Source organism: Onychomys torridus, chromosome 18 (assembly GCF_903995425.1).
Source record: "Onychomys torridus chromosome 18, mOncTor1.1, whole genome shotgun sequence".
NCBI classification, from domain to species: Eukaryota; Metazoa; Chordata; class Mammalia; order Rodentia; family Cricetidae; genus Onychomys; species Onychomys torridus.
This window is the reverse complement of record NC_050460.1, coordinates 43,909,690-43,930,239: the sequence shown is the minus strand read 5'-3', so window position 1 is coordinate 43,930,239 and position 20,550 is coordinate 43,909,690. Positions and strand designations below refer to the sequence as shown.

The 20,550-nt window shown below is 47.8% G+C and overlaps 1 protein-coding gene across 2 annotated transcripts in view; it reads left to right on the top strand.

The window, feature by feature from the left end:
• Positions 1 to 1,578: 1,578 nt before the first annotated feature.
• LOC118569805 (core histone macro-H2A.2) overlaps positions 1,579 to 20,550 on the top strand; it is a 56,760-nt gene continuing 37,788 nt past the window's right edge. Inside the window, exon 1 of one of the 2 annotated variants that reach the window (XM_036168059.1) lies at positions 1,579 to 1,745. The gene's annotated coding sequence lies outside the window, so the exon portion shown is untranslated. Of the gene's footprint in view, positions 1,746 to 1,783; positions 2,191 to 20,550 lie in introns of those variants that run through there. The other variant, XM_036168058.1, reaches the window with a different exon arrangement.

The following is a 20,550-nucleotide window of genomic DNA, read 5'->3' as shown; positions in this document are numbered from 1 at the left end:
AATGACTTTTTTTTTTTGGACAGGGTCTCTGTATATGGTGATACAGCCCAGATGAGCCTTGAATTCACAGAGGTCCACTTGCCTCTACCTCCCAAGAGCTAGGAGTAAAGGCATGTGCCACCATACCTAGCCACAAGTACTATTTTTAGTAGAAATTACAGAGAATGTGACTATTATGTGCCAATGAGTAATTCAATTACTTTCTCTGAGCATGGCTGACTGGGAACCAGGAGTGATGGTCAAGTTCTCCTCCAAGGTGCAGAACTGTCTTGAATGATGGCCTGAAGATTTCTTTTCTTTTTTTTTTTTTTTTAATAAGAAAGATGAACAGCCAGGCGGTGGTAGCACATGCCTGTAATCCCAGCACTCAGGAGGCAGAGGCAGGTGGATCTCTGCGAGTTTGAGGCCAGCCTGGTTAGTCCAGGACAGGCTCCAAAGCTACAGAGGAACCCTGTCTCGAAAAACCAAAAAAAGGAGGAGGAGAAGGAGGAGGAGGAGGAGGAGGAGGAGGAGGAGGAGGAAGAGGAGGAGGAGGAGAAGGAGGAGGAGAAAGATGGGCACTCCCTCTAGGAACATGCAAAGATGCCACTAGGAGACAGCTCAGATGGCCATCTGAAATCCTTTAAATACCATCTCTGGAAAAGAGGACTGCATGCTGCTTGGATTTCTGGCCTGGCAAGGATTTTCAAAACAAAAGATGGGAAGGTCATACCCCAAAAGCATAAAGGGTTTAGGTGGGAGAATTAAGGTTGTCCTGCCTCTCCGACTGTGTCCCCCCCCCCCCAGAGGAGATGAAAATGGAAACTTATTTACAGCATAATGAAACATGCATAGTTTGGGGGAGGGCAGGAGAAAGATGGCTGGGTCTCAGCAAACACTCAAGCTTAAAATGCGCCTTCTCAGTGGAAAGCACTGTCGTCTAGAAATGCCAGCTGCCGGCTCAATGAAATGGCACTGAGCTAGGGTGGCGGGGTGGTTAGCCTTTCCCCACCCAGGCCATCACAGGCATCGGTCACCCCAAAGTCCCCCCACTGAGCACATACATGTAAGAATCGTAAAGGTCTCGGATTTGGGAAAGTCCATTTGGTCAATGCTGAGGGTTTCCGCTTCATTTATTTATTTATTTATTTGCAGATATCAAAAGGTTGCCTGCCTCTCAGACGCCTCTGGTTCAGCCAAGAGAAATCTGAGGAACACATGGATGGTCCATTCAAGTTAATGCATATGGTGACTGGCCTTGGTGCCATGTGCCCTTGACAAGCTTCAGAGCATAAAAGAAAGCCATGGTCTCCACCAGGGACCAAGCAGCTCCACATGCCCAATGTCACCTGATACTGTCCACCGCTCCGCCATCACAATGAATTTTCTGGAAACTAATAACAACTGCTCCTTCTGATCCTATCTTGTGCTAACCTCAGCCCCCGTTAGGAGACGGCAAATTAAAGAAACCCCAATTTAAAAAAAAAAAAAAAATGATGTTGGGGCATACGGTCTTCATCCACCAAAGAGCAAACATATCTGTGCCTCCAAACACTACACAGCCGATTCTCGCTCGGTCTTCGCTTAGAAACAGCGGACAGGCAGGAGTATAATAAATTCTCGGTTCCTGTGGCCGCCGTGCGCGACACAGTAATGTGTTTGGTAATATTTTCAGGTCAAGGCTGCATCCAAAGTGGGCTTTTTGCGTTCACCTTCTCAGCCCATAATCGGCAGATGAACGCCCACACCTCTTTCTCCCAGCCAAGGTGAGTCGAGCTAACCCGAGCCTGTGGCTGGTGACCACAAGGCCTCCGTGCAGGGCTCTAGGGAAGCGGGATCCTCGCAGCCAACGGCTCCGCGAGGCGCAGGCCCGGTGGTTCCATCGTGACCACTGCAGAAGGACAATAGCTCATCAAGCCCCACGAAAGCCCCCGGACCCGTCGCGGAGCCTGGGCTGGCGGGGGATGAGGCTGAGCGACTCCTCCTAGAGGTGGTTATGTGGAGAAGGAGCAATCCCTTCTCCCTCCTCCTCCTCCCCCCGCTACTATCCGCGGCCCGGAGAACTGCCGCTTGCCGCCATTGACACGCACAGATACAACCCCAAGAAAGGCAGGGTCCTGCCCGACACCGGCGGCACGCGGGCCGAACCTGCGGCCGGGGATTGGCGCGCACTAGGCCACCGGGCGCCCGGAGCCCGCGGCGCAGCACCAGGTGAGCCCGCCATGCCCGTGGCATCATTGTTTCGGGGGGCGCCGGGGGTCTGGAAACAAAACCCTCTGCCCGGGCAGTGCAGGGGCCGAAGGGAGCCACGGCGCCTCCCCCTGCAGCCCTGCGGGCGCACCCCGGTCACCGACCCACCTCTGCCACAGAAATTAATAAATCGATTTGCTCAACTTGCTTCCTCGGGAGATAAAAAAAAAAGGGGGGGGGGTTGCTGAAGACGCCGCGCGATGCCCGCAGACGGCGAGGGGCTGGGGCGCCCTGGGCCAGGGAGGGAGGATGCAGAGATGCGGGGTCCAGCGGCCCGGCTGGCGGTGCCGGGAGCTCAGGGCTTCGAGGATGCGGAGCTCAGGGCGCAGGGGAGGGAGGAGGGAGGCGCCCGGGCGCCGAGAGGACCGGGCGGGGGACGCAGGCTCGCCAGGGCCGAGGGCGCGCGACCAGGGCCTCCGGGGTGCCGGGCTGGGCGCGGGCTGACAATGGAGGAGGACGCGGAGGCGCCGGGGCGGCGCGGATGAGGAACCGGGATGCTGCGGCGGAGGAGGACGCGGGGCCGAGCACTCCCCCCTCGGGTTCCCTTTCCGGGGCGCTCGGTGCTTCCACCGGCAAATGGCGGCCCCTGTGCGGCTCGCCCTGCCGGTCCCAGCTGCTTAATTTGCGCGGGAAAATAACAATGATAATATTAATAATACCAAGAAGAGGGAAATCAAAGTCAAGTCAGGAAAAGGCTGCACCCGCTGCCGCGGCTTGGAGTTAGCCTTGCCTCCCCGGCTGCCAGAGCGCCATCCAGGTGCACCGCATCCCAGCCCCTCCAGCCTCCTGATCGCTCCCCAGGGTGTCTTTCCACGCCTTTCCTCATGGGGGCGCCCTCAGCTCCTGCCCTCTTTGTTCCTCTCAACAATGGCCAAAGGGGCATCGAACCCTCCAAACGCTAATTGAGCCGCCTCCTCCAGGTGCTGTGCATTGCTCATTGTGCCTGGGAGTGAAGTGGGCCACTGGTGGGCCTGATTTATGCCTGGCCATTGCTGCAGTCTTTAGGCCATAGTTCTCTTGGGTGAGTGGAGAATGGAAGGGGCTAGTGGAAAGAGGCTGAAAAACCAAAGTGTGGTTCGCTGCCTGTTGGGGGACGCCACCGGTGGGAACCAGCCCAGACTGGAAAGCTGTTCTCCAGGTGAGCTGGCAGCCCTGGCTTCAGGGGAATTCACAGCAGGACGCCCCACACTCTAGGAGCCCCAGGGCGATCCATCCAGAGTGGTGAATGGCGTCCGCGGTTCCTCACGTGTTTATGTTGCACACAGTTGCACTCACTGGGCTGTGCAGTCGCTTCAGTTGGTAAAGGGGAAAGGAGATGTTATTCAGAGCAAAATGTCTGCGCTTATGTCGTCTCAAAACAAATTAAACTGTGCCTAGTCCCCGACCAGTCCGCTCTGTCTGCAAACAGACTGAAAGTTGTCCCTTACACCATAGGGAACTCTGAACTAAATGCTCAGAGCTGCAGGACCGGCGGCCGACTGTGCCATTGGGTTTTCAGAAATGCTGAAATGAAGGAACTGAAATATTGGAAACCCTGTGTAGGAAATTGCATCTTAATAAAAATAATTCACATCAGCAAAATCTCTTTCCTGCATCCAAATTCCCTCTTAAAATACTGTCTTCCTCTCTTCTGGTTTGTCCCACCCTAACACTGGTTCTGCCTCACCTGGATCCACACTCATCCTTAGCCTTCAGATGGGATTGACAGTTTCTGCCATTTCAGAACTCCATTAAGAGAACTTAGCCTTTGTGGATCTAGAATGTCCCAAAGATTCTGACCCTACTCCATCTTCTCTGCCTAGCTGCCAGGGTTTATTTGGCGCCTGTGGTCTGCTGTGCCCCAGTGGGTGGGACCCCCTGCTAACTATAGCAGAGACAACCAAGCCCTGTTTTCTCTGCCTCCTGCTATGAAAGCAGGAGGTGAATTCTGTTGCAGACAGCTTTAAATGGAAAATATCAATACCTGCAGAGAGGCGCGTGCAAAAGTTGAATTCTCTTAAGAATGGTTTTTTTTTTGTTGTTTTTTTTTAAATGCATGAGAAATAACTTCAAAGTTAGTTGCCGTCTTGGTGTGTGCTTTTGAAAAGTGTATTGTAGAGATCAGCAAAAGACAGGGATGGCTAGGGATCCGTCAGCCAGCATCCACTGAGCATGGACTCTAAACAGATCCAATCAGAGAGAACAACACGGATTCGAGGAAGCCAGGGTCCCACTGTCAGTGAGCATTCCACCGAAGGCCTAGGAGGTGCTAAAATAAAAATACAGGCAATGCAAAGGGAAAGTGTTATCATTTATGCTCCTGGGAAATTGGGTACCTACTACTGTCAAGAGGTGTGAGTGCTGATACAATGTGGATGGTAGTTAGGCTTTTTTTTTTTTTTAATTATTAAATTGTGTGTGTGTGTGTGTGTTTGTGTGTGTGTGTTGACATTTGTTTGTGTGTCTGAATGGGCATGCATGTGCTACAGTCCTCACGTAGAGGTCAGAGAGCAATACCAGGTGTCTGCCTTTGCCTTCCGCCGTACTTGAGACAGGCTTTCTGCTTTTGCGCCCACCTCATAGGCCAGGCAAGCCCTGGGGCTTCTGGCAATTCTGACTCTGCCTCCCGTTTCTCAGAAGATCTCCTGGGATTGTAGACACTCTTCCTACTCGTCCAGCTGACGTGGGTTCAGGGATTTGAACTCAGGCTTTCGTGACAAGAACATTTACTCAAGGAACCATCATCTCCCTAGTCCTGAGCTGGGCACTGTTAAATATATAATATATGCATGCTATAAAGTAGCCGTTTGTTTCTTCTTCTGATGGTGTTATATTTTGTGAGTGTGTGTGTGTGTGTGTGTGTGGTGTGTGTGTGTGTGTGTGTGTTTGTGGTGTGTGGTGTGTGTGTGTGTGTGTGTGATGTGTGTGATGTGTGTGTGTAGGTCAGAGGGCAACTTACTGAAGTTGGTTCTCTTCTTCCATGATGTGGGTGGGCCCTGGAGATCAAACTCAAATTCTTAGGCTTGACAGCAAGCACTTTACCTCGCAGTTGTGAGCCTAGTACTCCATTTCTTAGTGTGTATCCTCCTGGAGCCGACTTGTGTGCTCCGTGTGTGTGAACATTTATGGCAGAGTTGTGGTAGTTCCAACCTGAAAACACCTTAACAGCCACTAGTAAGGGATGCTACATAATCCCTTCCGTGTCTACATTCTGGAACACTATACAGCAGTTTAAAAGAGAAGAGCCAATGTATATATACAGAGAAAGATCACCAAGGCATGCTATTAATAAGTACAGAAAGGGACAAATCGCAGACATGCAAAATGAAACCATAGATTTCTATAAATTAAAATACCATATAAGTAGGTAGGAAGTGTAGAGAAGATATTTGAAGGACTGTGAAGAGCTTTGGTTCACAGCTGCCATGGCTGTTGTGACCTTTGACATTGTACGCATCACCCAAGCAATTTATGGATTGCTTGGACAGGTAGATGCAACTAGTCATTTGGAAATGATATAAGATAATGTGCATGAAAGCCGCAAAATGGTGCAATTTTTAAAGGAAGATTTCAGGCCGGAAGGGAGGAACAGGGCTAGGCTTCCTAGAGAAGGTGGTGGGATCGAGTGGAAGCAGTCGAGTGAGGAGGCAAGAAGAGCTCCCTCACCACCTCCACCTCCACCAAAACTTTATGTGCCATCCCAGCAAGGCTGGCCAGGCCTTTCAGCTTCCCATTGAAGGGTGAACTCAAAAGACACTCACAAGGCTTTTCATCACAATGATTCTGCGAAACAGGTCCGTGAGACATTAAGGAGGAAGTGGGGAATAAAAGAGGAGGAAGGGGCAGGGCTGTCTGTTTCCTGACAGGGTGTCGTGTAGCCCAGGTTGGTCTTGAACTCTCTACAGAGCCCCTGATCCTCCTGCCTCTGCTTCCCGAGTCCCCAGGTTATATGCGTTCAGGACCACACCTAAGTTTGTGAAGCGTTGAGACTAAACCCCAGAGCTTCATGCTCTGTCAGCTGAGCCACACCCCCAGCCCCGGGTCCCATAACAGCCAGAAAGCTGGCCTTTTCAGCAGCAGCTGGAAGGCAGGGAGTTTCTCTTGGGAATTAAATTCCATGGGAAGATGGGTCTTTGAAAAGATACTTCATTTGACAAAAATGGAAAAAAAAGGAAACCTAAAAAATGCGTTTGTAAAAGGTTTAAAAGACATTCATACAGCCGCGGTGGTGGCGCATGCCTGTAATCCCAGCACTCGGGAGGCAGAGGCAGGTGGATCTCTGTGAGTTCGAGGCCAGCCTGGTCTACAGAGCTAGTCCAGGACAGGCTCCAAAGCTACAAAGAAACCGTGTTTCGAAAAACAACAACAAAACAAAACAAAAACATTCATACTATGTTTCAGTGTGGGGGGGGGGGGGGGGGGGGGTTGGAAGACAGCTTCCCAAGAGTCAGTTATCCTGAGCTTTCTCCTTCTCACGGGTTCTGGGGATAGAACACAGGTCCTTAGGCTTTGCCGCAGTCACCCTTCCCTACCTAGGCATCTTGATGGGTTTAAACATGCTTTCGAAGCAAGACATGTAAGTGGTTGCTTTTAAATTATTCACTCACCTCAGGAATACTTATTGAGTATCGACTGTGTCCTTACTACTGGACAGGGTGTTGCCAGGGGTGCAATGGAGAGAAGAAAGCAATCCAGGAACTGGAGGGTGGGGCGTTCCAGGTGAGGTGTACACAGACAGGGTAGCTGTGGTGAGTCTTCTCCTGGCTCCTGAAAGCTGACATCTGAATGCCACACAAAGACAGCAGCATGCACTAACACACACACACACACACACACACACACACACACACACATACTGAACAAATAAATGTAATTAAAAATTTTTTGTAATAGCTTCTTTCGAGGAAACAAATCATGTTGAGGGGCTAGTGAGCTGGCTCTGGTAAAGGAGCTTGCTACCAAATCTGATGACCTGACTGATCCCATGGAGGAAGGGGAGACCCAGGCCCCGCAGGTTATCCTCTGTACTCCCCATGCATGAATACACACACACACACACACACACACACACACACACAAGTGCACACATGTGCACAAACAAATAGTGTAATAAATTAAAATGCAAGAACTTAAGTTCGTATTGATGGCCTGTGGACTGCCGGCCAGGTTCTATTCTGAGCACTTGGTATGAATGAACTTATTTAGTTCTGACCACTGCGCCACAGACAGCCGATGTGACTATCCCTTACCCTTCAGGAAAGGAAGTAAAGGCTGAGGAGGAGGTGCCAAGGGACTACATCCCAGGAAGCCCGCCAACATGGTCTATCCATGTATTAAAAAAATAATAAAAATAAAAATAAAAAAGTGCTCCTAATATCCCAGTGATTCTGTGCTGATTTATGCAGATTTTTTTGAAGTATGAAAATTTTTATTTATAAAACTTAATTTGCATCGCTGCCGGGAAACCCCTCCCATGCTGTGACAAATGAAACATAAAGAGAATCCGACGGAGCACATAGCGCTCTGCATTCAACTGTCGTATCGCAGTATTAAGTGAGATAAATCTGATGATGTCTCCGAAGCCCTCTCTGTTCCTTTATCCATCTCAGCATCCATCATACTTTGCCTGATTTATTTGACTGGCATTGCCAATTTGGACCTTGGATGGAGTAAGTAATTCAAATCGAAATTCCCACACTCTGACATAAATAGGTGCCAGACATACACACAGACCACCAGCCTGGGGACATCACTTCAGCTAATTCCCTGATGTCACAAGAGTCTTTTTTTTTTTAATCTTATCATTTATTTATTGTGTGTATTTATGTAGGTGTGTGTGCACATGCTACTGCACACGTGTGCCACTGAGTATGTAGAGAACATACTTGCAGGGGACAGAGGACAGTTGGCAGGAGCCACTGCCCTCTTTCCTCAGGGATCACAGCTTGGCAACAGGAACCCTTACCCACTGAGCCATCTTGCCAGCCTTAGCCAGTCTGCCTCAAGATTTGAGGGTTGTTTCTGGATACTAGACGCCATTCTAGGGAAATAGTTCAGATGCTTAAATTTGGTTGTTTCTATGAGAATTAGGCAAAAACATAATAAGGTCAAATACGATGCTTCTGTACCCCAGGCCCATGCTTGTCGGGCAGTACCCTACGTGATATATGTACAGAACAATCTAACTCGTATTTTCTACAACCCTTGCTGCTCAATAACGCATAAAATTAAATAGTGGTGAGACCCACAGAGAGGTCAAGTCCAAGAGCTTCTGTGATAGATGGTATAAATGTTTAGGTCAAAGGATAATTCAGCACATTCCCCATCAGCACAGGAAAGTTACATATTGATTACTCTTACAGAATTTCAACCAAGAGATAGTCAATTCATGTATTCTTCTGCCTACTATCAGCTGGATTCTGTGTCTGTGTGCACATGTGGTGTAGGTATGATTGCATGTTTGTAGGTATACACGTGTGAGTATGTATGTGGAGGACGAAGGGGTGTGTGTGTGTGTGTGTGTGTGTCTGTGTCTTGTGTGTGTGTGTCTGTGTATCTGTGAGTGTGTGTAGGTCAGGGGACAACTTGCAGATGGCTTGGCATCAAGTGCCTTTACCAGCCCCAGGCCCAGCCCCAGCCCCAGCCCCAGCCCCAGCCCCAGCCCTGTAACTCTTCTTCTGTTGTTTTGGTTTTCTGAGACAAGAGCTCTCTATGTGTCCTGCCTGGCCTGGGACTCACTATGTAGACTAGGCTGTTCTTGAACTCAGAGAGATTGTGTCTGCCTTCCCTGCTGTTGAGAATAAAGACGTGTAGCTCACCACCTGTTTTTGTTTTTGTTTTTGAGACAGGGTTTCTCTGTAGCTATGGAGCCTGTCCTGGAACTTGCTCTGTAGACCAGGCTGGCCTCGAACTCACAGAGATCCTCCTGCCTCTGCCTCCTGAGTGCTGGAATTAAAGGCATGCCACCACTGTCCAATTTCACTGCCTGATTTTTTAAGAAAAGGCGAGGCTGGGTGGCCAGGGAACCCCAGGAATCTTCCTGTCTCTACCTCTCCATGCTAGAATTGTATAGACTCATGCCAGTGCGTCCGTGGGTTCTGGGAATACAAACTCTGGACCTCATTCTTGCAGACTGAGCCATCAACCTAAACAGAACGTTTCCTTTAGCTGTTCTCTGATTGACACAGGGTATCATTGCCCTGGTGGGTGGAGACCAGACTGTTCTGGGCGGCGACACAGATTTTCTTTTCTGTGATTATCACAAGCGGCATAACAGTGACTTCAAAAGAAAGCTCCCTGGATGCTGTCAGCTTTTCCTGGTGTCAGCGATTGTAACAGGTGAGGGCCTGGCGGGCTCCTGTGTTCAGGGTTTAGAAAAGTTTTAAAGAGTCTACTGATTTGACTCACAGATGGTCAGTAAGAAATAGTCCAGGGCTCTACCACCATTGGGGTCACCCAATACCACCATTGGGTCTCCATGAGGCGGCAGAGGGAATGACCTGACAAGAACAGTGGGAGCTTCCCTGGTGCCAGCATTTGGGGGCTACGGGGTGGGGGCGGGGGCTCACCTTGTAATCTGCCGCCTGCCATCCGCACAGAATGCTGCAGCAGAGGGAAAAGCCCCAGCCACACCTGAGAGAAGGGGAAGAGAGAAGGGGGAGGTGTGGGTAGGAGAGGCGTGGGAGAGGGGGCTCCACAGCTGCTGCCTGGGTTAGTCAGACTGTTGAGTGAGAGCAGATGTCAGGTGTGTGGGTCAGGTAGCACAGTGGCCTGGGACCGTCACCCCAAGCCCTGAGCAGCTGATCTTGACTCAGCACCAATCCACTTCCTCGAGAAACCCAAAGGACGCTGCTTGCAAGAAACGCCATTACTAGTTGGAATCGATCAGATTCTGAGGAAAACAGGACAGTTAACCCAGACAAATCCTATCTGTCCATCCTTAGAAAGCAAGCAGTTGCTAGTCTAACACTGGAGGGTTAGTTTTGTTTCTTTTGTTTGTTTGTTGTTGTGGAAAGGATGAAGGGCGCTGGTATCGGTGCTGGTGCTGGTTACTGGAGGAAAAGTCACCTAGCCACGGCCACGACTACCAGAGTTACAGAGAACTTTATTGGAAGGGAGGAAGGGATAGGAGAGAGGAGAGCCAGGCCTAGAGAGAGAAAGATGGCGTGAGCAGAGCAGAACGGGGAACAGAGAGAGAGGGTGGGGTCCACGCATCAGACTTTTTCTAAGGAGAAGATTGTGTGACCACACCGTGCATTCATAGTTGCCAGCGACCCCAATGACAGAAGACACAGGACCCAGAGCTGTGCATGTGCAGAAGTGAGGGCAGGATCCTAACAGTTGTTGCTGTTTTCTGTCAGTAAATAGATTCAGGTCTAGTGGGATGCTCTGTGGGTAAAGGCACTGACTGTCCTTTGCAAGCTTCATGACCTGAGCTTCGGGAACCCATGTGAAAAGCAGAAGAGAAAACAGACTCTATAGAGACCTTCCTCTTGACTCCTTGAATACACACACTAATAATAAGCAAATAAATCCAAAAGGCAAACTAGCTCATTTTCTGGTTGACTTTCTTCTGGGGTGCATTTTTAACTCAGATTAAAAAAAAAAAAAAGTAAGTTACTAGCCATCTTTCATCCAATTTGTACCACTAAGGGCCAAGTGTATTTATATTAAAACAGGATATGGATCGCTGGGAAGAGATAAACACAGCAACAATTTCTGCCTTTCTCTTGTTTAAGAAAACCGTATCTGTGTGTGTGTGTGTGTGTGTGTGTGTGTGTGTGTGTGTGTATATAAAAGGAAAACCATAGCTTGGGTTAAACAAAGACAAGAAAAAAATGTGTTAAAAGTCATGGCCTGCAGCTGGGGAAAGGGCTCAGTCAGTGAAGTATTCACAGTGCAAGCATGGGACCTGGTTTTAATCCCCAGAACCCACACCAAAAAAATCAGGGTTGGGATTGGAGAGATGGCTCAGAGGTTAAGAGCACTTGTTGCTCTTCCAGGGGACCTGGGTTTGATTTTGATTCCCAGCATCCCCATGACAGCTCAAAATTGTCTGTAACTCCAGTTCCAGGGGATCCAACACCTTCGTCTGGCCTCCATGGGCATGCACACGTTGTATAGACATACGTGCAGACCAAACACCCATACACATAAAATAAAAATAAATACATCCTTTTAAAAAAAAAACAAACAGTTGGCTTGGTGGTGTATGCACGTAATCCTTGTGCTAGGGAGGTGGAGACAAGTAGATCCCTGAGGTTTGCTGGGCGGCCAGCCTCATCAAGTAGGTGAGCCCTGGACCAGAAGACTGTGTGGGTCTCAAAAATTAAGACTACAGTTCCTAAAGTTAACTGGTTTCCACATGTATTTGTGCACACATACCCACACACTTGCATGCATGTGTGCACACACATACCCACAGACGTGCATGCATATATGCACACACACGTGCCCCCCCCCACAAATTCACTCACATGATGCCTCATCTCTCCTGATAGCCCCTGGAATGACCCAGGTGGCCCTAATTCTCTGCCTCTAAATTACAAAGAGCACACAAGCTTCCCAATCCACAACATGAATGGAAATGCATTTTTTTTTTTTAAAAAAGGGAGTGATTTGTTTTTCAATAGTATCATTAAAATCAATTGGATTAATGCTTGCTTTTCATGTTCATGGTTGGTTAATTTGGTTAATTTGATCCTCCTGTCATTTTGATAAAACTGCATTTAGTGTTGCTTTTTACATGATAAATTGGTAGTGTATTTTAACATAGGTGACAATGAAATTATTGACTGTTCTAGTCACTTGGAGATGGCCCTGGAAGAAAATGGGGTGGAAAGTATTACTTGTGCAGTGATAGCTTGCCCTCAGAGTTCCTAAATGGATGTGTAATAGAGCTAGTGGTTTAGCTTGTATCCCTGAAAATGGTTTTTATAGCTACAGAATAATGCTAACATACCATTATTGTCTTAATACAGTGCTCAGGATACGACACCAAAATGCATTAGAACTGTTGGGTGGGAAGCTGTCAGGAGGCCCTGTTCCCTATTTCATCCCCTTTAAGACACAGCTCTGCATATAGTTAGTATATTTATATTGGATTCCTTTATGTCCTGTGTAGTCCTATTTTATCTCATTTGATTCTCCCAGAAGACAGTTCTGAACTGACAGAGAAAAGCTGTTTCGTGGTGGCGTCTGCTTCATTTTTTCATAAATATTTACAGTCTACACTATTCTGCCGCATAATACCACAGAGGAGGGAAATGCCACAGGTACTAACTGAATTTTCACACAGTCCACTGATCCACGGGGGACAGCGCTGGAAGTTTCACGTTTGAAAATGTCTCAAAAAACAAAACAAACAAAAAAACCCACCAGTATTTAGAGGGTTGTGGTTTTTTAATTCATTTTCATCATTAAAAAGCAATGCAACCTCTTATTTCTTTCTTCTGGATAAGACAGGTGAGTGTTTGATTTGTATAGTTCTGAAGCAAAGGGTCACAAAAGGACGCTTTAACAGTCTCAGGTCTAGGTCCCTTGGCAAAATGGTGTAGACACATGAACAGACATCACCTGGGACATGATGGCTGCAGCGACAGCATCCAGCCCCCATCCTTTCTCTCTCCTGCCTCCAGTCTTCATAAGAGCCTCCAGCTGAGGACACTGAGGATGTAGCTCATTGGTGGAGCATTTGCCTAGCATGACCAGTTGCTATCTGGGTTCTGTGTACACACACACACACACACACACACACACACACACACACACGCCCCAAAATCCTATCTCAAAAAGAAGCAAACTAAGGGGATTGGAGAGATGGCTCAATCCTTAAGAGTACTGGGCTGCTCTTCCAGAGGACCTAGGTTCAATTTTCAGCACCCACATGGCTGCTCTTTGTTAAAGCTATCTGTAACTCAAGTCCCAGGGAATCTGACACCTTCTTCTGGCCTTTGCAGGTACTGCATACACATAGTGCACAGACACACGTGTAGACAAAACACCCATACACATAAAAGAAGTTTGTTTTTAAAGAAGTAACATAGATAGAAAGAAATTTAAATGCCCTTTGGAAGATGTGTAACTGTTTTGAAAAATAGTCATTTACATGGGGCACCGGAGGTTTCTTTTTTTTCTTCTGATATAGCAACTGTTTATCACATACTTATTTATTTATGTGCTGGAAATGATGAGATGGAACTCGGGTTGTCAAGCTTTGTGGCAAGCACTTCCAGCCACTGCGCCGTCTTTCAGGTGCCCAGTTTAGAGACAAACTATCAGGTAGCCCAGGTTGGCCCAGAACTCACTACAGAGCTAACGATGACAACGAACTCTTGGTCCTCCTGCCTCCACGTCCCAATGCTGGTATTACAATATTTCAAGCTGGTATACACAGTTTGAAAATGTCATTTTCATTTAAGAACTTAACAAATCTCATTGGCAAATCAGTTTAGAAATGAATGTGTTGGTGAAGAAGCCAAATTCAACTGTCTTCCAATTGAACAATGGTATCATGAAGAGAGTGAGATCATTTTTATTAATAGGTTCATTATTTTCATTTGTTTGTTTGTTTGTTTATTGATTGGTTTTTAGAGACAGGGTTTCACTGTGTAGCCCTGGCTATCCTGGAACTCACTCTGCAGACCAGGCTGGCCTTAAACTCACAAAGATCCGTCTGCCTCTGCCTCCTGAATGCTGGAACTAAAGGCATGCTCCACCACTACTCTACTTAGTTTTTTTTTATGTGATTATAATATAATTACATCATTTCCCCCTTCCCTTTCCTCCCATTTACCTCTCACCCTGATCTATTTCAAATTCACAGCCTCTTTTTCTTTAATTGTTGTTGAGTATGTATGTGTGTACATATGTATTGCTAAATGCATAAAAACAATCTAATCATCAGTCTGTGTAATGTCCCCTATATGTATGTTTTTAGGGCTGGCCATTCAGTATTGGAAAACCCATTGTTGGACTCTTCCCTGGGGAACACTGTTTCTACCACTCTCCGCCTCCCTTAGTTACCTGTGGTTCTTCATATAGAGTTCATGAGCTTTCCCTCTTCTGCTTTGGGATGTCTCTTAGAGTTGTCCTTGTTCAGGTCATGGTAGTCAATCATGCTGATGAGACTTCATGGGCATAGCTTCTGATATTTGTAGGAGACACAACCTCACAGTACACTCCCTGATCCTCTGGCTCTTATAATCTTCCCACCCCCTCTTTTACGAGATCTCTGAGCCTTAGGTATAGGAATTGTTTGTTTGTTTGTTTGGTTGGTTGGTTTTGGTTTTTCAAGACAGGCTTTCCCTGTGTAGCCCTGGCTGTCCTGGAATTCTATAGACCAGGCTGGCCTTGAACTCACTGAGATCCGCCTACCTCTGCCTCCCGAGTGCTGGGATTAAAGGTGTGCGCCACCATCACCCAGCAAGGTGTAGGAATTATGGTTATAGATGTATCCATTGGAACTGAGATCCACAGTCTTCGCTTTCATTGGTTGTAATTTTCCGTAATGATCCCTGTCTGTTGCCAAGAGGAGTCTCCTTGATGAGATTTTTTGAAGATTCTCCACACTGATTTACACAAGCCTTTCTGAGGCACAAGTTACAGTACTGCAGACAATAAGGGCAATGTTAGTGACGTAGTAATATGTGTTAAATAGGTGTCTTTAGAACAGAAACCCACATATAACAAAGCCATGGGGCTGGGGTGTTGTTCAGTGTTAGGATGCTCACTTAGCACATCTGGAGCCCTGGCTTCCATCCTTAGGACCTTGAACAAGACGTAACTACAGGTGTTTGACATCTTACAAATGGGTTATGCCCCAGTAGCCCTAGTAGTAAATTGAAGACATGAAAAGCATTGAATTCACCTACACTCTCCAGAGCTCCCGTTCAGCAGCACCGTACAGCACTGGTTCCTTCTGCCCTGTGACCACATGGCAAGCTGTGAACTGTAGCCCGCCACAGCCCAGAAACACAAGCAAGCATCAAGCTGCATTATTGTTTGCATGTAAGATTAAGGTGCCAAACTGAGGGTGTAGTTTCTACCAAATGCATCTGTCTAGCATATACCTCTGTCAAGTTAAAAAAAAAAAAAATCAAGAACCCCTGTAAGCCGAGGCCTGTCTATACATGTTTAAGCTGGTGTGCAATGAGCCAGACACAGGCATCCAGGACTTCCATAGCTCCCAGAGGCCCCAGTGAGGCTACTATTGCAGGAGAGACGCCTGTTGGTTCCTTTTATTAAGTGGTTGAGTTGGAAGATTTTAATAACCCGTATGCCTTAACCACATGAGTGACTGCTAAGACACGTGCACCTCTGGGGTACTGCACATGCTCTCAGGAGGTAGAATAGGACTGGACACTGCCAGCCTCATTTTCTTCCTGTATTGACTTTCCCCTGGCAGCTTTATTTACAGCAGTGGTTCTCAACCTTCCTAATGCAGTGACCCTTTAATATAGTTCCTCAGGTTGTGACCCCTAACCATAAAATTATTTCATTGCTACCATTGTGAGTCATAATGTAAATATCTGATATGCTACCCCTGTGGGGGAGATGGAGACCCACAGTTTGAGAACCCACTCAAGAACCCCACTTTGCCACAGTCAAGTATCATCAAAAGGAGGACATTTGGGGCCCCTAGAGAGATCTCAATCAGTAATATCTTTGCCACCCAAGCTTTAGGGCCTGAGTTACCACGACCCCAGCACCCATGTCAAAAGCCAGGCATGTAATCCCAGCACTGGGAAAGTGGAGACAGGAGGATCCCTGGGGCTCATTCACCAGCTAGGCTTTATCAGTGAGCTCCAGATTCAGTGAGCGACCCTGTCTCAAACACAATATGGTGGCCGGGTGGTGGTGGTGCATGACTTTAATCCCAGCACTCGGGAGGCAGAGCCAGGCGGATCTCTGTGAGTTCGAGGCCAGCCTGGGCTACCAAGTGAGTTCCAGGAAAGGCGCAAAGCTACACAGACAAACCCTGTCTCGAAAAACCAAAAAGCAAAGCAAAACAAAACAAACAAAAAAACCAAACCAATATGGTGGAGAACAATCAAGGAAAGAGTTCTAATGTTGACCTTTGTTCTCCACATGCACATACACACACTTGTACATGAACTTGTAAATGAACCCTTACACACACACACACACACACCACATACATACACATGCACACATACATATACACACACACACACACACACACACACACACACACACACACACACACGAAAAGAAGGAAAAGAAAAAGAAAAAAGATAGTTTGAAGACCTGAGCCATCATGAGATGGCTACCATAGCAGTGGTTGGGCCCAGCAGAGATCAAATGCTCCCCAGCTTTCCCAGAATGCTGTGGGAACGAGTTGGGGGTGGGGCGAGAAGGGGGAGGAGGGGCCCTCTCTGAGGTGTCCCAGGCCAGGGTGCTTGGGGTAGTTACTACCTTTGTTTTGGTACCATGGAAAACATTTAAGGACAGGGATGTATAAATTCCACAACATCTGTATGGTTTCCTTCTCAATCGCAACCCGTCACACCGTGTCTTGTTGATCCCATGATGACACAGGTTGCACCATGAATACCAATTTTTGACATAGGAAAAAAAAAGTCTCAAAGGCATAAAGTCCCTGAAATATGGCAGTTCCTGGACAACGCCAGTGAGAGTCTATTACCTGTTTTTGAGGGAGAGCTGCAATTTATTATTTGTCCTGAATTGTCTACAAAATCGAATTGCCCTTATGAACCCAAAACCAGATCCTGGAACAGTAGACTCCCAGCTCTCCTTCCTGGCATGCCCCAATGATGTTCATTAGGAGTCTGACGAGGTATTTCCTGGTTCCCCATGGGTGTGCTTACAACTATCCTGGTCAAAGGACCACTGAAGGGAGGTCACATGCCCTGGGTACTTCTGCTGTGGACCAGCTGCACCTCAGGACTTTCTTGAAGGGATCCCTTGTGCGGCTTTGAGTGTAGGAACTCCCCAGGGGGACCCTGGGAGGTTCCTACTGTTACATAGTGAGATTGGGCCAGCCAGTCAGTGTTTTCTTCAAACATGTAAACAAAGAGAGTAGATTGTACCCTTGAGCTCTGCCTGATGGAAGCCAAATTGTTTGAGAGCAGACGGTAAACAAGGGTAAACATTAACTAGTAGGCAGATGGAATTGGAGCCTCCCACGGATGGGTCTTTTTTCCTAGACCACCAGTTCTCAACCTTCCTAAAGCTGCGACCCTTTAGTACAGTTCCTTTAGTACAGTTCCTCGTGTTGTGGTGACCCCCAACCATAAAATTATTTTCATTGCTACTTCATAACTGCAATTTTGTTACTGTGTTCTCTGATGGTCTTTGTTTGTTTCTTTTTTGGTGGTGGGGGAGGGGGATCATGACCCACACTGAGAACTACAGCTGTAGACCCACCCCAGACTTAAAGTTCACAAGCTGTGAACACAAAACTGAAACTTTAAACTCTTCCCTCTTCCAAGAATAAAGTGAGGAAACCTGGTGAAAGAGGAAGTTAGGGTGATCTCTGCTGACTATATAAGTAAGGCACAGGTAAGCCTAGGGAGGGGTGGTCTCAGGGTGCAGGGGCTCTCCAGTCAGGAGGTGAGAGGCTTCCTTTCCCAGAGGACTTGGGACCCTGCCAGCTCCCAGCAGCCCTCCTCACTTCACCTGTGGGTTCTAGCAACAGGCAGGGTGTCTCAGCCCTGGCAAATTCCAGGGACCCTACAGGTAGGCACCTGCCTGTTTGAAGACAGCAGGCCTGTCTGAGGAGGTATGTTCTCCAGCACCAAGAACCTTCTAGTCCCAGGGAAAGCCTGTGAGGTGGTCATCTCACAGATAGACTCTCCTGGCTCTGCTTCCCCAGCTCTGTCACTAACAGGAAGCCAGAAGCTGCAAAAGGAAGTCTTGCATTTAGGAGCCTTTAAAAAAATCTACAACCGCCGGGCGGTGGTGGTGCACACCTTTAATCCCAGCACTCGGAAGGCAGAGCCAGGGGGATCTCTGTGAATTTGAGGCCAGCCTGGTCTACCAAGTGAGTTCCAGGAAAGGAGCAAAGCTACACAGAGAAACCCTATCTCGAAAACAAAACAAAACAAAAAAAAAGTCTACAACCAATTTCCCTGTGGCATCTCACCTTGATTTTCTTTACCCAGCTAATTTGTCTTCGTGAGTATTTCAAGCATCCCTAAAGTCACTTGCTGCTATTACTGATCCTAATGTCTAATTTTAGGGCAGGGTCTGATTGGTCTCGATTCATCCTGGGGAGCCTCTAGGTAGCATTATCTTGCAAGACTAACTATTCTGGTATTAATTAAAAAGATGTGTGTGTGTGTGTGTGTGTGTGTGTGTGTGTGTGTGTGTGGTGCAAGTGTGTTTGGGAGGGTGCTCCTGTCTATTTGGCACAGGGCATATCTACAGGACATGTTTACCCTGTGGTGGGCCTTTCAGGTGGTTTCCTTGGCAACCACACTTACTAACCCTTAGGGGCGGGGTAGGGGGGCTCATGTAACAGTGACTAAAAAAGCGTGTAATTGGCTTAGTGGGTTCACTGTGCATCTTTGTAAACCTGAACTGACCCTGAACTGATTGGAGGGGTATAGTTTTGTTTAGTGGTTTGTTTGTGTGCTGAGGTTTTTTGCTTTTTGTTTTTTTTTTTAGATGGGGTCTCATGTAGCCCAGGCCAGCTTTGAACTCCATATTATATTGAACACACACACACACACACACACACACACACACACACGAATGAAACAAATGAAAAAGGTGGGCATAAATCCCTAATCCTCCTGCTTGCACTCCAGAGAGCTGGCATTACAGGTGTGCACCTGCACCATCAACCTCTCCGGACTCTTTAGAACTGGCTTCATCCAGAGGTTAAGCCTCTTGACCCAAACAATTTGAAGGTGTGTTTTAGAAAATTAGAAGACGTGAGAGAAAGAGCATAAGGCTCATTCATGAGCTGCCTCAGCCCATGGGAGAGGGATGCACAAAGCCCCCTGCTCCCCTTCCGGGGCTCTTTCCTCTCAGCCATGTGCGTTTGAGCACCACCCGCTGACCTAACACGTGCCCAGTGAGATGACGGGGTCGTTGACTGTGAGTCCCCTAGCTCCTAGGACAGCGCAGTGATAGCTGGTGTTCCCGGCACTTCCCGGCTCCTGACCCCTCTTCCTCAACCTGTTTGATGTTCATACTTCCGGTCTGCAGTTCCGGCGTCCTCAGGGACAGAGCAAGATAAGTGTGAGGTCGGCAGCCTCGGATGGCAGGAACCCAGAAGGCATGGACATTGTCAACACTCAGCATCGTCTTATTCCTGTGTCCTACCTTCGGAGACGAGGTCGTTTCCTGGGGCGGTTAGTGCTCACATTCCACCGAGGAATACCTTCGGGTGGCAAAATGATGGTAAACAGGACAGCGGTGCTGACATACAAGCATTTAAAAATAATGTAGCTGATTTTGTAGTAAAATACCCCGAACTCACTTACTTCATTCATTCTGGGATGATGTGTGCTAAGAGCAATGTTTAAGGTGAGCATACCAGCACATGCTTATCATCCAAGCCATGAAGAGGCAGAAGCAGGAGGATCATGGGTTTGAGGTTAGCTTGGACTCCATAGGAAATTCCAGGCCAGCCTGTGATATGTGAGATGTGTACACACACACACACACACACACACACACACACACACACACACAGACACGCACGCACGCACGCATATATGTGCATGCATGTGGGGGTGTTTTACGTGCGTATATGTCTGTGTATCATGGGCATACAGTGCCCACGGAGGCTGGAAAAGGATGTCGGATCATCTGGCATTGGGATTACATATGGTTGTTAATTACCTTCACTGCCGGAAATTGAACCTAGGTCCTCTGAAAGAGCAGCCAGTGCTCTTAACCACTGATACACTGAGTAGGTGTGGTGGTTCACAAGTGGTGGTTCACACCCATAACCATTTGGAAAGCTCAATCAGGAGGGTCACCTCAAGTTCAAGGCCAGCCTGAGCTACATAGTGAGTTCTAGGTCAGACCAGACTCCGAGGTAAGGCCTAGTTTACAGAACAAAACAAACAAAAGGCCTAACTCTAACTCTACAGGTTTTAAGAACTTCTTTGGCAACCTCATACACGGATAGAATGGCATATTCACTCCATGACACTCTCTCTCTCTGTCTCTCACCCCCTTCCATTTCTGCCATCCCCCTTTCCCTCCCCCACTAGCCTCCTCCTAATCTCACGTCTTGAATACAGTGTGCAAACTTGTTGAGGTCATGGCAGCCGCTGTGTGTTCGCGATGGCGATGGCAGCGTCGTATCCGGAGGACCACGCTTTGTAATGCTCCTCTCCATCC